Genomic DNA, 16,043 nt, shown 5'->3' on the forward strand with positions numbered 1-16,043 from the left:
TGTGTGTGTGTATATATATATATATATATATATACACACATGCACACACACATACTCACGCACACACATACAAATAGATAACTTTTGAGAATGTTATGGACAGAACAGAAAAACCAGTGATAAAGTCTTAGGAAAGACAGAAAAACTAAGAAAATATTGTCAGACACCATCAAAGAAGGAAAACTTAATTAGAAAAAATTTCTAATTAGATTTTTGATGCTCACTGTATTAAATACATTTAATACTAATGTAACTGTTGTTTTTCCCTGCAGATGGCTACCTTTGATAATAAATCTCAATGGTTAATATTTTTTTAAATATGCTAATATTTCACACCTACTCCTGTAACAACCTTTTTACATCTAATGAGTGATTGTCTCATCTCTTCTTTGGTGAATATAGAGGAGTCTATGCTTCATTGAAGATAGTTGTGTCAGAGGAGACATGCATAGCAAAGATATATGCACTTGTACACACACACACATTTGTGCAACAGACATGCATACACATTCATAATAACAAACATGCATATACATACATGAGTCAGTGGAAAGTCTAATTAAATTCTCTTCAATCAATACAGCACATTCTTACATATTTAATATGGAAGAAACAAGTGAAAGGTTTAACAATTTAACTCTATTGGTTTGCAATGAACAGCAGAGGTAACACATGTCAAAATCACTTACAGCGGAGTTAAAATCATTCCCTGGTGAAGTAGAGGAACAGTTAAAGGGTACATCTTTCTTTCTCTTTCTAATTAAAATTTTCATAAACGTTAATCGTTTACAGTGTGTAATATATGTATGAAGGTAGCGAGCAGGTAGAATTGTTACCACATTGGGCATTTTGACAATTTTTGTATTCTAAGCTCAAACTCTGCCAAGGTCGACTTTGCCTTTCATTTTTTGGTGGGGTTGATAAAATAAGTACAAGTTGAACAATGGGGCTGATGTAACTGATTTAAACCCTCCCCCCAAATTGCTAGCCTTGTGCCAAACTTTAAGACATCAAGCGCAGGAGTGGCTGTGTGGTAAGTAGCTTGCTTACCAACCACATGGTTCCGGGTTCAGTCCCACTGCGTGGCACCTTGGGCAAGTGTCTTCTACTATAGCTTCGGGCTGACCAAAGCCTTGTGAGTGGGTTTGGTAGTTGGAATCTGAAAGAAACCTGTCGTATATATATATATATATATATGTTTGTGTGTCTGTGTTTGTCCCCCTGACATCTTATGACAACCGATGCTGGTGTGTTTACGTCCCTGTAACTTAGCGGTTGGGCAAATGAGACTGATAGAATCAGTACTAGGCTTACAAATGATGATTGTGTTGAGGATGAAGATGATGATAATGATGATGATGACGACGATGACAATGACGACGACAATGATGATGACGACGACCATAAAGATGATGATGATGTTGATGATGAAGATGGTGTTGATGATGAAGATGATGATGATAATGGTGATGATGATGTTTTAACCCTTAAGGGCAAATCAAAAGCACTCCACTATTGTCCACCCATACTTTATCAAAGCACAATGTATCTAGGATTACATTATGCAACATGCCTTTTTTTTTTGTGCGTGTATGAAAGATTACAAAGCAGTAATTGAGGGTGATTTGACTGTGGTTTCAAGCCACACAAGGTGGCTTCTTCATTCGTTTTTTATCAGTTGCTGTCAGTGATGTTGTTGTTGTTGTTGTTGTTAATAATTATGATGATCATAATAATGTTGATGAGAATAATGATACAGATGAGCATAACGATTATGCTAATGAGGATGAGGACAATAACGATGGCAAGGAGAGGGGGGTGGTGAGAGTGATGATGTTAATGATGGTGTTTGTGGTGGTAATAGTGATGATGATGATGATGACGATGAGAATGATGGATGAGGACTAAAACAACAATGACGATGATGATGATAACGATGAAGATGAAGATGACAATGACGATGATGATGAAGACGATGATTATGATGACGATGATGGTGATGATGATCATGATAACAATGATGATGATGATGATGACGACGATGACAATGATGATGATGATGACGATGATAACGACAACGATGAAGATGACAATGACGATGATGATGAAGACGATGATTATGATGACGATGATGATGATGGTGATGATGATCATGATAACAATGACAACGATGATGATGACGATGATGATGACAATGAAGATGAAGATGATGATGATGACAATGACAATGATGATGATGATGATGGTGATGACAATGATGATGTGACAATAATGATGGTGATGGTGGCATTGACAATGATGATTATTGACGACGAGAATGATAATAATTATGACACCAATGATGAATGATGACGATGATGATGACAGCGATGAAGATGATGACAGTAGTGGGGGTGGAGGTGGTGGCGGTCGCGACTACGATGGAAATGATCATGTGTTGAAGGTGGTGGTTAAAATGGTGTAGCAGTGTTAATAATGACGGCTTTCATGATAATGAAGACAGTAGTAGTAGTGGTGGTGGTGGTCATGGTGGTGGTGGTGGTGGTGGTGTGGTGGTGGAGGAGGTAGTGGTCGTCGTCGTCGTCGTGGAGGTAGTGGTAGTAGTAATGATGGTGGTAGTGGTCATAGTGGTTGTAGCTGTAGTAGAGTAGTAGCAATAGTAGTAGTTGTAGTAGTAGTAGTAGTAGTAGCAGTAGTAGTGGTGGTGGTGGTTTTGGTGGTGGTAGTAGTAGTGGAGGAGGGAGAGGTAACAGTGGTAGTGGTGGTGATTGTAGCTGTAGTAGTAGTAGTAGTAGTAGAGGTGGTGGAGGTAGTAGTAGTAGTAGTAGAGTAGTGGTGGTAGTAGTAGTATTGGTGATAATGAAGGTGATTATTTGGTACAGATAATGGTGGTAGCTCCGTTGTTAGTGGTGACGGTGATCATAATAATGATAATTAGATGATGGTAACGGGGGGATGGTGGCAGTGATGGGGAGAGCTTTAGGTGGCGGTGGTGGTGATAGTGGTGGAGGGGCGTGAACGGAGAGGTTGCAGCAGGAATAATCATGATAATTATGTAGTGACAATGGTGGTGGTGGTGGTGGTGGTGGTGGCGGCGGTGGCGGTGGTGGTGGCGGTGGTGGCGGTGGTGGTGGTGGCGGTGGTGGTGGTGCTGCTGCTGATGATGATAGAGATGTAGACAGTAATTGGTACAATGTTGATGATGTTGATGATGATGATAGCTGCGACAATTGCACTGACGACAGGAATGTTGATGCTGATGATGATGATGTTGAAGATGATGATGAAGAGGATGATGATGATAATGATGACGATGATGATGGTCGTGATCGTGATCGTGACGATGACAATGCTGATGGTGATGATGATGATGATGATGATGACGATGAAGATGATAATGCGGGGCGGATGATGACGACGAGACGATGACAACAATGATGATGACAATGACGACAACAACGATGACGACGATGATGATGATCAGGATGATGATCATGGTGGTGGTGGTGATGGCATTGATGCTAATGATAATGATGATGATGATGATGATGATGATGATGATGATAGCAGCGACAGTTGCGCTGGTGACAAGAATGATGACGATGACAGTCATGAGGATGATGATAATGATGATGATGATGATGATGATGATGCTGATGGTAATGATGGTGTTGGTGTTGAACAGCTGTAGTGGCAGCAGCAGCAGCCATGCTGGTGATAATGATAATGCTAAGTCTTTGTTAAGGTACAATAAACTAATAGTATTAAAGTAATGAGACACAGAACTATAATTATCAATTACAGCAATGCAAGTTTCTCCATGTTGTCCATTGTTGTTCGTTACAGACTGACTCAGTAGATACCAGCGAAAATATGCTGCGTTAATGTGATGACTCGAACAACATACATACATGCATGCATATATATACATACATGTATATGTATATACATATATATATATATATATACAATTACATATATGCATATATAAATATATATATATATATGTACAGTTACATATATGCATATATAAATATATATATATATATGTACAATTACATATATGCATATATATATCATCATCGTATATATATACACATATGTATGTATAATCATCATCATCATAGTTCTTGTCACCAGTGCAATTGTCACTGCCATCCTCATTATCACTGTCGTTATCCTCCACCTCCCCCTCCTCCTCCTCATCATCATCTTCAACATCATGATCATTGTCATCATCACCAGTATCATCATGACCATCATTATCCTCATCGTAGATACATATGCATATATACAAATATATATATATATATATATATATATTACACACACACACACATGCGTCGGTACCATGTTAAAGCACCCGGTATACTCTGTAAAGTCGTTGGCATTAGGAAGAGCATCTAGCTGTAGAAACCATGTCAAAACAGACAACTGGTGCCTCCAGCTTGCCAGTACCTGTCAAGCTATCCAACCCATGCAAGCACAGAGAATGGACGTAAAACGACGACATATATATATATATATATATGAAGCCACATGGAATAGTGGTTAGGGTGTTCGGCTCATGATTGTAAGGTTATGAGTTTGATATCCAATCTAGTCTGTTGTGTCCTTGAGCAAATTACTATATCTCACATTGGCTCTGTACACTCAGTTGGCATATATATATATATATATATATATATTTATATATAATGATTATCAGTGGATCATATATCCAGAAAAGAAACACTCAAAATGTTAGAACAGTAATGTATTTAGAGGAAGTTAATTATATGGCTGATCATAGAGTGACCAATGGCTTTGCATCCATAAAGTGCTTAGCCTTGTAGATAACTTTGTCAGACTCCAATGGCTACAGACATTGGAATCTGATGAATCATCTATAAAACTAAGTGTCTATAAAGCTAAGTGGTGAATCGCATAAAGCTAACTATATAATTGGTCACTCTATGACCAACCATATAATCAACAACTTATAAATATGTGTGTGTGTGTGAGTGTGTGAGTGTGTGTGTGAGTGTGTGAGTGTGTGTGTGTGTGCTACCAAAAGTGAATAATATCAACATTAAAGGCATGAAATCGTAATGATTCTTTGGACGTTGACTGATACAAATTAGATACAAACTTCCCATTTGTCATGTTTTTCTAAAATATTCTGTTTGTTGTGTTTTCGTTAAATTTTTGAAATATATTTATGTAAAGCTATGCACTTCTTATTTTTTTTACTCATTTGTAAAATATCATCCTCCTCCTTTAATGTCTGTTGTCCATGCTGGCATGGGTTGGACGATTTGACCAGGGCTGGCAAGCTGGGGAGCTTGCACCAGACTCCAGTCTGGTTTGGCATGGGATCTATGGTTGGATGCCCTTCCTAATGCCTGCCACTTTACAGTGTACGCTCGAGCAGGGCCTACAATGGTGATGAGGAAGAGTAGGAGGAGGGGAAAGAGGAGAAAGAAGAGGAAGTGAAGGAGGCAGAAGAGGAAGTGGAGGAAAAAGAAGAAGCAGATGAACAGGAGGGAGAGAAAGTGGAGCAGGAAGAAGAGAAATATGAGGAAGAAGTGGGGGAGGAGGAGGAGGAAGAAGAGAAGGGGGAAGAATAGGAGGAGGAAATTGAAGAGGAGAAGAAGAGGATGAAGAGGAGAAGAAGAGGAGGAGAAGGAAAAGAAGAGGAGTAACAGGAGTGAGAGGAGGAGGAGAAAGAATAAGAAGTGAAGAAAGAATAAGAAGTGGAGAAATAATAAGAAGTGGAGAAGGAAGAGGGTGAGGAGGAAGAATAAGAAGATGATGATGATGATGATGATAGCAATGGCTCTAACATAAGAGAGAGGTCTGCTAAAAGATGGCTGGTTTAACGATGTTTTAAACTAATTCATATTTGCCACATTTTGCTGATTCAGACATGTGTGAAAAAAAAAAACAGAAAGCGAAGTGCTAATATGGCTGTGATATAAAGAGTGTCTGCTTTAACACTCACTGTTTAAAAAAATGCTAAGATGCACTTCTTTACTTATTCAAATGGAAAATGAGGCAAAATTCTGCATTCAATATTCTCTTACGTTTCCTGTCTAGAAACAAGTGTTAAGCTGTGTTTTCTTCTTAGAGGAGTTCACAGTTTGAGACTCCACAGTGAAAAAGATGTAATGTTATTATGATATTAAGATTAATAATATGTCATCATCATCATTGAACATTTGTTTTCCATGCTGGAATGGGTTGGACTGGAAACTGGTAAGCTGGGGGAGCTGCACCAGGTTCCAATCTGATTTGGTACTGTTTCTATGGCAGGATGCTTTTCCTAATTCCAACCACAACAAGAGTGGCTAGCATTATATATATATATATATATATATATATATATATATGTATTCCCGAGCGTCAAACTAATACATCCTTTTGTTGTTTACACCACCTGTCCATGTCTGTTGTTGTTTTTTTTCGTACATTCTCCTATATATATATATATATATATATATATATAGGTATGGTGATGCAAACAAGTAAAATAGGACTCAAAATATGAGTATATGTTTCTTTTCATTAATATTTAGCAGAAGTAAGAGAGTGACTCAAGTTTGATACGTGCTAATGCATGAAACTCTCAGACCTTGAGTCACTCTGTTAATTCTGCTAAATATTAATATAAGTATTGGGTCATTAAGAATGAAATGTCCGATTTTCTTGTGCATCAAGTTTGACAGTCGTTAACTCTAATGTTTTATCCTAATAATTCTTTGTTTCACAGCATTGAAGAGTTACATCATCACTTTTCGAAATGCAGTTCATGGTGTCTGATTATATTGTGACAGCTCGAAACATTCATGTGGTGTTTGGTGAAGATGTGGTGAATGAACATACTGCACGTCGATGGTTCAAGAAGTTCCGGTCTGGTGACTTTGCTCTTGAAAATCAGCCCCGTGGTAGACCCGAGACTATGAAATGGTGACGAATATAAAACTGTTTTACGAGATCTGCGTAGCTAATATCAAACCAGACACCCTTGATATATGTTGTTAGAGTTATGTTAACACCTATTTTTACTGTGTGACTGAAACTGTAAAATATTTAGACACACACATAAAAAATAAATAAATAAAATCAGAAAGTAAAAACAAAAGTTTAATTTTATCTTTTTCTAAGACAGGAAATATTAAAGAACTTATATGTCAGAACAATATTAAGCACAAATTTTTATTGTATTTTCTGCAAGTGTAAAATATGATGATTAGAGAAGTCTTTAGACGGCATGTGTAAAAGAAGACACTTATGTCAGAGTCATGTTAACAGACATTTTTACTTTATGTCGGAAACTAGAAAAATGTGTCAAATGAAGAAAACATCATCACACTCTGCCCCAGTAAAATCAGCTGAAAAATATGTTGCAGCAGCAGCAGTGGTGGTGGTAGCAACAGCAACAACAGCAGTTAGCTAACCCTTTTATGCAGAGCTGTCTGAGACCAACCCTGACACTATGAAACAAACTTCCTGATTTTTAGTGATCAAAAAACACCCTTCCACCAAAATTTTCTGTCAATTTGTTCTACTCACCAGTTTAATATTTTAATTATTTTTTTATCATATATTCTTTATTATTTTCAAAATTAATTGAAACAAACATTGTTTATAAAGAATAAAAAGTTTTGAATGGTACAACAATGCACTATAATACAAAAAAATGGACTATATACTTGTTGTAATTTAGTTATCTATAGTCCGATGATATTTTGGAATTACAATTCCTTCTTCAGATATTCTTAGATGGAGTCACTGCTATAATCGGTTTTCCAACAGATTTTCTTTTTTCGGAAGCGTTTCAGTAGTGGTCTCACGAAGTTCCTTCTGGAAATTCTTGACAGAGATGTATGGCAATAAAAGGGTTGGTGCAATGATTACAAATTTTGGCACCAGATCAGTAATTTTGGGGGAACGACGAAGTTGATTACATTCACCCTAGTGCTCAGCTGGTACTTATTTTATGGACCTTTTTTTAAAAAAAAAAAACATTCACTCACTACAAGGTCCTTAGACCGAAGAAAACATAAGAGTGACTAGCATAAAATGGACGCTAGACAAAAGTTAATAAGTGACAATGTACATTAGACATAAGAGACTTGAGAGGAAAACAATAACAACAACCACAACAATAATAATAATAATAATGATAATAATCCTTTCTATTATATGCACAAGGCCTGAAATTTGTGGGGAGGGGACTTGTCGATTATGTCGACCTCAGTGCTTCACTGGTACTTAATTTAATGACCCTGAAAGGATGAAAGGCAAGGTCAACCTTGGCAAAATGCCACTAAGCATTTAGCTCAGTGTTCTAACAGTTCTACCAGCTCACCGCCTTAATAATAATAATAATTACAATAATAATAATAATAATAATGGTTTCAAATTTTGGCACAAAGTTTTTAGTTTTGATGGAATGAGTATAGTTAATCACAATACCTAACTGGTGCTATATTTTATTGACCCTGGAAGAATGAAAGATAAGGTCAACTTTGGTGAGATTTGAACTCAGGATATATAAAGAGTCGGAAGAAACGCCACTAAGCATTCCGTGCGATACATTAGCAATCCTGCCAGCTCAACGATAATAAAATAAAGGCATGCAGAAAATATACATGGATGTCAAAAGGCCGTGTTGTCCATAAAATTCATAGAAGGGAAGCACGCATACAGCTAAATTGTAAATATAACGTGTTAAATCCATATTAAGAATGCAATCTGTAGAGAGGCGTTAACTATAAAATATAAAATGCATAAAACTACCGGTAAGGAATTATGAGTTGAGAAAATGTAGAGTAGAAAAAAAAAAAAAACGAGAAAAAAAATGAAAAAAAAAAATGAAGTGCATTCATCATAAAGAAACATAACTGAATAATCTATGGGTTTGATTAGATTGTAGAGCGATTAAATTGTAAACAAAATATAAGGTTTGACAGCATCATAGCAAAGACAAGACTTTGGTTTTATGGATTAATCTACAATTTAGCCATATTCACGCTTCATTCTTTAACTTTTATGGATCACATGGCCTTTTGCCATATATATTTATTTTCCTGCATTTATTTATTTATTCAGATTTATTTATTTAGGATTATATATTCATTTTTGTTTTTATTGTATTTTTTATTACTTTCCCCCCCCACCTTCACCCCTCCCTACCCTACCCCCAAATCATTGTAGTCAGTTTGTCTCAGACTTTTCCTTTTATGGATTTTTATTCAAATTAAGGATATCAGCAAATGAGGTCTAATGGGCGAGGTGGCAGGTAGGGATGGGGGTGGGGTCAGTTATTCTTTTCTTTTTTTATTTCTTTTTGTTTTTGTTTCAACCTTCTCCCTCGATTCAAAACTTACCATTTTTTTTTTCAATGTATTCAGCTTGGTTCTAATTATATGTAAACATGTATAAGCATGAATTTGCACATGTATATGTGTATGTGTTTTGCACACACATATACATCTATATACATATATACATGCTATCATATATATATATACAGAGAGAAAGAGAGACAGAGAGAGAGACAGACAGAGAGAGAGGGTGGAAAGATACATATCTATACGAACAGGTTGCCTTGAAGTTTTGAGGTTAAATTTGAAGAATTGTGATATGTAAGAAATAAATAGATTTGAGAGCTAAATAATGTGTTTAGTAAAAAAAATAATAATAATAACAACAACAACAATAATAATAATTCGTTTTATTTTAACAATAATAATAATAATAATAATGTCTGATTGGAGGGTATTTCTGCATTTCTACAGCTACTACTGCTGTCATCTATTGGACACTTTCTCTTGGCTGCTCTCAAGGTTTTGACAGAAGCAATGGAGATGTCTGCCTGTTTGTCTGCTTCATTTTTTTCCCATTGTATTCCCTCTCTCACTGATTTATCTATTTATTGTTTAATCTCCATTTTGGAAAAGATATTTTGGATTTGAAAATTTCCAGAAAAATATTAACAATAAAAGCTATGTATTTATTAAATTAATTGATTGGCTTTTAAATCCATTCAAATATATATTCTTTTATTCTTCTATTTGTTTCGGTCATTTGACTGCGGCCATATATATATATATATATATGTATACATATATCATCACCATCATCATTGTTTAACATCCACCTTTCATGTTGGGATGGCTGAGATGGTTTTTACAAGTGCCAGCCAAACTGAAGCCTGTGCCAGACTTCTGTTACTGTTTTGGCAGGAATTTTACAGCTGGATGCCCTTCCTAACACCAACCACTCAGCAGAGTGGACTTAGTGCTTTTTACATGGCACAAGCACAGGTGAGGCCAGTTTTGGCAGAAGTCTAAAAGATCGTGTTGACAAATACCACCCAGATCATTAGAAAAACCCTCTCGACTTAAATGTCTCTACTGTGTTGTATTGTATGAATGTATTTTTGTACTGCTCTCCCCATTTCCCCATCCCACTTCCCCTCTCCAAACTTTCAGTTATGTTTAAACATCACCTAACCTTCACTTGCCCTGAGGTACTGGATGTGACCTGGCAGGTGATTGCATCAGACACGCAAATTAAGATAATAATAATAATAATAATAATAAATAATCTTCTCTATAACAGGCACAAGGGCTGAAATTTTAGTGATAATAATAATGATTTCAAATTTTGGCACAAGGCCAGTAATTTTCGAGCAATAGGATAAGTCCATTATATTGAACCTCAATGTTCAATTGGTACTTATTTTATCAACTGCGAAAGGATGAAAGACAAATTTGACATTGGTGGAATTTGAACTCAGAACATAAAGACAGACAAAATGCTGCTAAGCATTTTGTTCGGCGTGCTAAAAATTCTGCCAGCTCACCGCCTTTTTGGTGATAAAAATAATAGACTTTGTTACTTAATTAAAAACAATTATTAATAACACTTAAAGTAAATTACATGCAGACACTGTTAATTGCAACTGAACAGACAAACAAAAATGAACAACTTGATCCTTCAAAAATGCATAAACTTCAGATCTCTCAATTATTATTGGTGATAAAATATATTTAATGAATCAGCTAATAGCATTGCCAAAAAAAAAAAAAAATTGGTTAAAATTCTTGGTGTTTGATTATCATCAGATTTAAAATTGGAAAAACTCTCTTAAGAATTTGTAAGAAGGAAAAAAAATGACCTTAACATGATGTGCTATTAAAGTCATATCAAAAATACATCAATGTTTAACACAGAAACACTTGAGATAACAAAGAAAATGTATTATCATCACTCAATTTATATGTGATTCTTGCATATAGGAAGCTGGTAGAACTGCCAACCTTCAAAATATTGAAGAATTTCAGAGTTTAAGAAGGAAAAAAAAATATTAGGTTTTTAATATCATTGCCGTCATTGTTATTGTCCTTGTCGTCGCCGTTATCATCGCGTCGTCATCATCATTATCATCAATCTTCATCTTTGCCATCTCAGTCTAGGAACTGAAACCTGGACTTAACGATATTGAGTTCAACACCTTAACCACTGTGCCACATGTCTCCACAAGGTATGTAGCCTAGTGACATAGAGTGGTACAGGATGGTACAACCTGATGCAGGGTGGTGGAGATTCTGCCTTTAGAGTCTGCAAACGGAATGGTGTGGGTGAAAGATTTTACAAGGTAGATTATCTCATCTAAAATGATTTAAGACAAGAAAGAGAGGTTGTATTAAAAAAATTTTTTTAAATATAATTTTGGAAAATATAATTTTAGAAACAGAATATTATTCATTCGAAAATAATTCTTTGTAATTTTGGTCTAAAGCCAGTAATTTTGAGGAGTAACAGTAAGACAATTACATCAATGCCGGTACTTGACTTTATTCCATTGATCCCAAAAAGTTGAAAAGTATAAGTCACATTGGTGGGATTTGAACTCAGAATGTAAGTTGGTAGAAATGCCAGTAAGCTTTTTGTTGGTAGAAATGCCAGTAAGCTTTTTGCAGCTTCATTCATTTAATAAAGGTTTCAATTTTGGCACAAGGCCAGCAATTTCAGCTAAGGGATTAAGTTGATTACACTGACACCAGTGCTCGATTTTATCAACCCTGAAAAAATGAAAGGCAAAGTCAACTTCGGTGGAATTTCATCTCCATATATAAAGACAGAAGAAATGCCACAAAGTATTTTGGCCAGGCACAGTAACTATTCTACCAGCTCACCGCCTTATTTGATAATCTTAATGCAATAGCAATGGTAAAGAATTCTTGGTCAATAGGGAACAAGAAATCGGATGAATTAGTGAAAATGGGTGTACAATAAGACATAATAGATATTGATTACATTCGAGATTTATCCCAAATAAAATCATTTTAGCAAAATCATAATGATTCAAGATTGGAAAATAATATTGGAAAGAATTAATAGATAAGCTATTAAACTTTAATCTGCCATTATCGCAACCTGTTTCATCATCTTATAAAACTTACTGCTTACTGCACATTACAGATAAACAACAATTTTGTTGGCTGTGTACAGGTAACATTTGTCTAATTTATATCCTATCGTGAACAGCTTGTGTGGAATCCCCTTTATGTTCTTGTGGAGTCTATTCAGTAGAGTTTATGATATTATTTATATTTCAATGCAAAAATTATCAGTTTGAGGGAGAGAGAGAGAGAGAGCAAGAGAGAGAAAGAGTGACAGACAGAGATAAAATATGAAAGTGACTTTTCAAAAGATTACCAATGTCAAAGCAACAATTGAATTTCTAGGATCCACCAACCATTAATAAGATATTTCGATTCAGAAAAGCAACCAAAAAGATTTAACAGCAAAAGCATTAAAATTTTGATTATTTTTGTTTTTTTTTTCTTTGTTTTCGCTTTTTTAATTCTATTTAAAAAAGGTTGTTTTAGTAGGGCAACATATATTTTTTATTTAGTCAAGGCTGTTCTCATTCATAGAAAACATTTAAATTAAATAATTCAAAGAAATACATATTGTGTATATGTATATATACACACACACACACACACATCCACATATATGAGCATGTATGTATATATACATGCATTATATGTGTGTGTGTGTGTGTGTGTGTGTGTGTGTGTGTGTGTGTGTGTGTGTGTTTATATATCTATATATGCATGTATGTGTATATACAGGGTGCGGTGAATAAATTATCTAAATTACACAAAAATGAAAATAAAACTGACATTTCATTTTAACAGGTATATTTACCAAAATTACATAAAAATATTTTGAGAGTGTGTAATTTTTGAGCCCACCGAAAAGCTGTCAGTGGATATACTCGCCTTTGAGGCGGTCAGCGCTGCGTGTAACACAATCCATCATATGGTTAACAGTCAAATGAATGGAGGTGTAATAGAGATATTTTACGTAAATGGGTACATTCTGGAAATGGGCTGTAATGGGAGACGGTGACGGGGAAGTGAATTGTCGAAAGAAGTTGAGGAAGAGCTGACAGTGCTGGCAATCTTACCTTACCGCCTGAGCAGCACATGCCACTAGTTTCATTTGGAAATTTGAAAGCTTTGCAGAAACGCCAATTTGAGTGTAGCACACCAATTTGTACAGAATTATCGTTTTTATAAGGCTGGGATGGATCATATCTGAAAGCAGCTCCTGGTGTTGTGAAGAACGAATTTGCCTGTGGTCTATTTCTGAGAGCTATATTGTATTGGACATCTGTTTAATATAGCGTGCTAAACGTTGTTCTAATGACTCAGCATTAAGTATTGCAACATGCCTTAGCTGATCTTGGGAAAATCTCATCTCCTTTCTCTCTTGAGACTCCATCTGACGTGCTGCAGCACGCATCTGCTAACCCTGAGAAAGTCTCATCTCCTTTCCCTGTTGAGACACACGCCTTCGGTTTTCAGCAATCGTCCTCGCTTTATACGTGTTTCTGGAGAGAAACACGTTTTTCTTTGGTGGCATATTTTTTCAATATTGTAAACAAAAAATTATGAACATTGAAAAAATATATTGGGTTGTCCGGAAAGTTCGTGCCGATTTTTAAAGGAAAAAAAAAAAAAATCAATAAATACTTGCCATTACATTTTTAATCAACCAAATATGAACCATTTTGTTACACAATGCGTCTCCATCTCGCCTTTAACTTGAAAATAACCTCTTCCCAGAATTGAGGTGGTTTCATGGCAAGTAAGTCGAAAGGTATGCTACTATAAATCGGCACGAACTTTCCGGACAACCCAATACATTAATCTCTATTTTTGTAAGCACTTGTATGTAAATAGTATGTCCATATTTTTGCATGCAGTGTAAATTAAGGAAATATAAGCAAATGAACGAAATATCACATGTATGGAACTGCTAATTTAACGGTAAATACCACAATAATTATTACAGAGAGACAAAGAATTTTATATTTTACCTTGCAACTGCGGCGATATTAACTCAATACACAGTAAATGTGTATTGTTTTAAGGAAAATAAAATTTCGTATTGACACTAGCCAGACAGCACTTCACGCATGTCTGTTGTCGACTGAATATAGAAGACAAGCAACACACAGCAAAGAGAAAGAGACAAACAAAAAAACACGTGTTAAATTTTTTTTCTAAAAACGTTCAATGACGTTAATTGGAGTTTCGGGTTCGAGTAGAAGTCATTCCACCTTTTCATTTATCATTACCATTCTTTTCATTCGATTTTATTTTTTTCCTACTTTGTGTTTTTTCTGTCCTTGTGCTGTCCCCTCTGTGTTTCGACCCTGTGTGGTTAATAAAAAAATCAAGTCGTCAGGTATGTATATGTATGTGTAGATGTTTGTGTGGGTGTGTTTAATACCGTACCGTATATAGTATGTCTGTATTTTTGCATGCAGTGTAAATTAACTATATGTATGTATATATGTATGTATGTGTGTATATATGTGAGATGTATGTATGTATATATGTATGTATGTATGCCTGTATATATGTGAGATGTATGTATGTATATATGTATGTATGTATGCCTGTATATATGTGAGAGTATAGTTTCACTGTAGTAGATTCAGTATGAAAATGAAACCATTAAAGTGAAAGTATCTGTCATTATAGTATCGAAATGTGATTGTTTCAGTTTTGATACTGAAATAGTGGAAAAGTTTCATTTTTAAAGTGAAAGTATTTGACATGAGTGTTTTTGCTTCACTTTTGACACGTAATACTTAAATAGTGGATGAGATATTATGTTGCTGTGGGTTCGAACTATGCAAGAAGTTAAAACTTTTTTTGACTAAAACACAACCGAGACCCTAAGTAAGGCATGTGTAAAATTTGAATGAAATTGGTTGGGTAGTTCTGGAGTTTTAGGGATTCACACAGACACATACACACACACAGACATACATTCTCATTTATATATATATATAGAGAGAGAGAGAGAGAGAGAGATATCCCATAATTCTTTTAATCTAGAAATAGTGAGTGGATTTGGTAGACAGAAACAAAGAGGAGCCTGCTTTGTGTGTGTGTGTGTGTATGTGGTTGTGTAATTTGGCATACAATGGTGCCATTTCATTTGCACTCTTCAATGGAGGTATGTCCGACCTTGAGTGAAGGGAGGAAGTTATTTTACTTAAAAGACAAGTGAGTGTTGGCAACAGGAAGGGCATCCAGCAATAGAAAATCCACCTCAACAAATTTCGTATAACCCATGCAAGAAGTATGAAGAAGTGGGCATAACTAGGAGAGAGACAGAGAGAGAGAGAGAGAAAGAAACAAAGAAGTAAAGAAAGAAAGAAAGAAAGAAAGAAAGAAAGAAAGAAAGAAAGAAAGAGAGAGAGAAAGAAAGAAGCTTAGATGATTGCAAATGAATGATTGGATAGAATCCTGGGCTCTCAGCCCACCATACTTCATTCACATCAGCGTTTCATAAAAATAACATTTTAGTCTCACTAAATTTATGTTAATCCCTCCTACAGTAACAGATTTAGGTATAGTTAGTATGAAAATCCTCAATCCTATTAGTTTTGGTATTAGAAAAGTAGTTTATTTCCGTTCATGGAATAAGAGCTTGTCTGTTATTGCATGGTTTCGTAA

At 35.4% G+C, this 16,043-nt stretch overlaps 1 long non-coding RNA gene across 1 annotated transcript; it reads right to left on the reverse strand.

Moving 5' to 3' along the window:
- Positions 1-9,706: 9,706 nt before the first annotated feature.
- LOC149131591 (uncharacterized) lies at positions 9,707-15,625 on the reverse strand. The gene is made up of 2 exons (XR_016237489.1): positions 14,390-15,625; positions 9,707-11,664 (listed from the first exon to the last, which is right to left on the reverse strand). It is a non-coding gene; the product is annotated as an uncharacterized LOC149131591 (long non-coding RNA).
- Between the last annotated feature and the right edge of the window lie 418 nt (positions 15,626-16,043).

The sequence above is a fragment of the Octopus bimaculoides genome, chromosome 20, assembly GCF_046866305.1.
Source record: "Octopus bimaculoides isolate indiv1 chromosome 20, ASM4686630v1, whole genome shotgun sequence".
In the NCBI taxonomy this organism is placed as follows: Eukaryota; Metazoa; Mollusca; class Cephalopoda; order Octopoda; family Octopodidae; genus Octopus; species Octopus bimaculoides.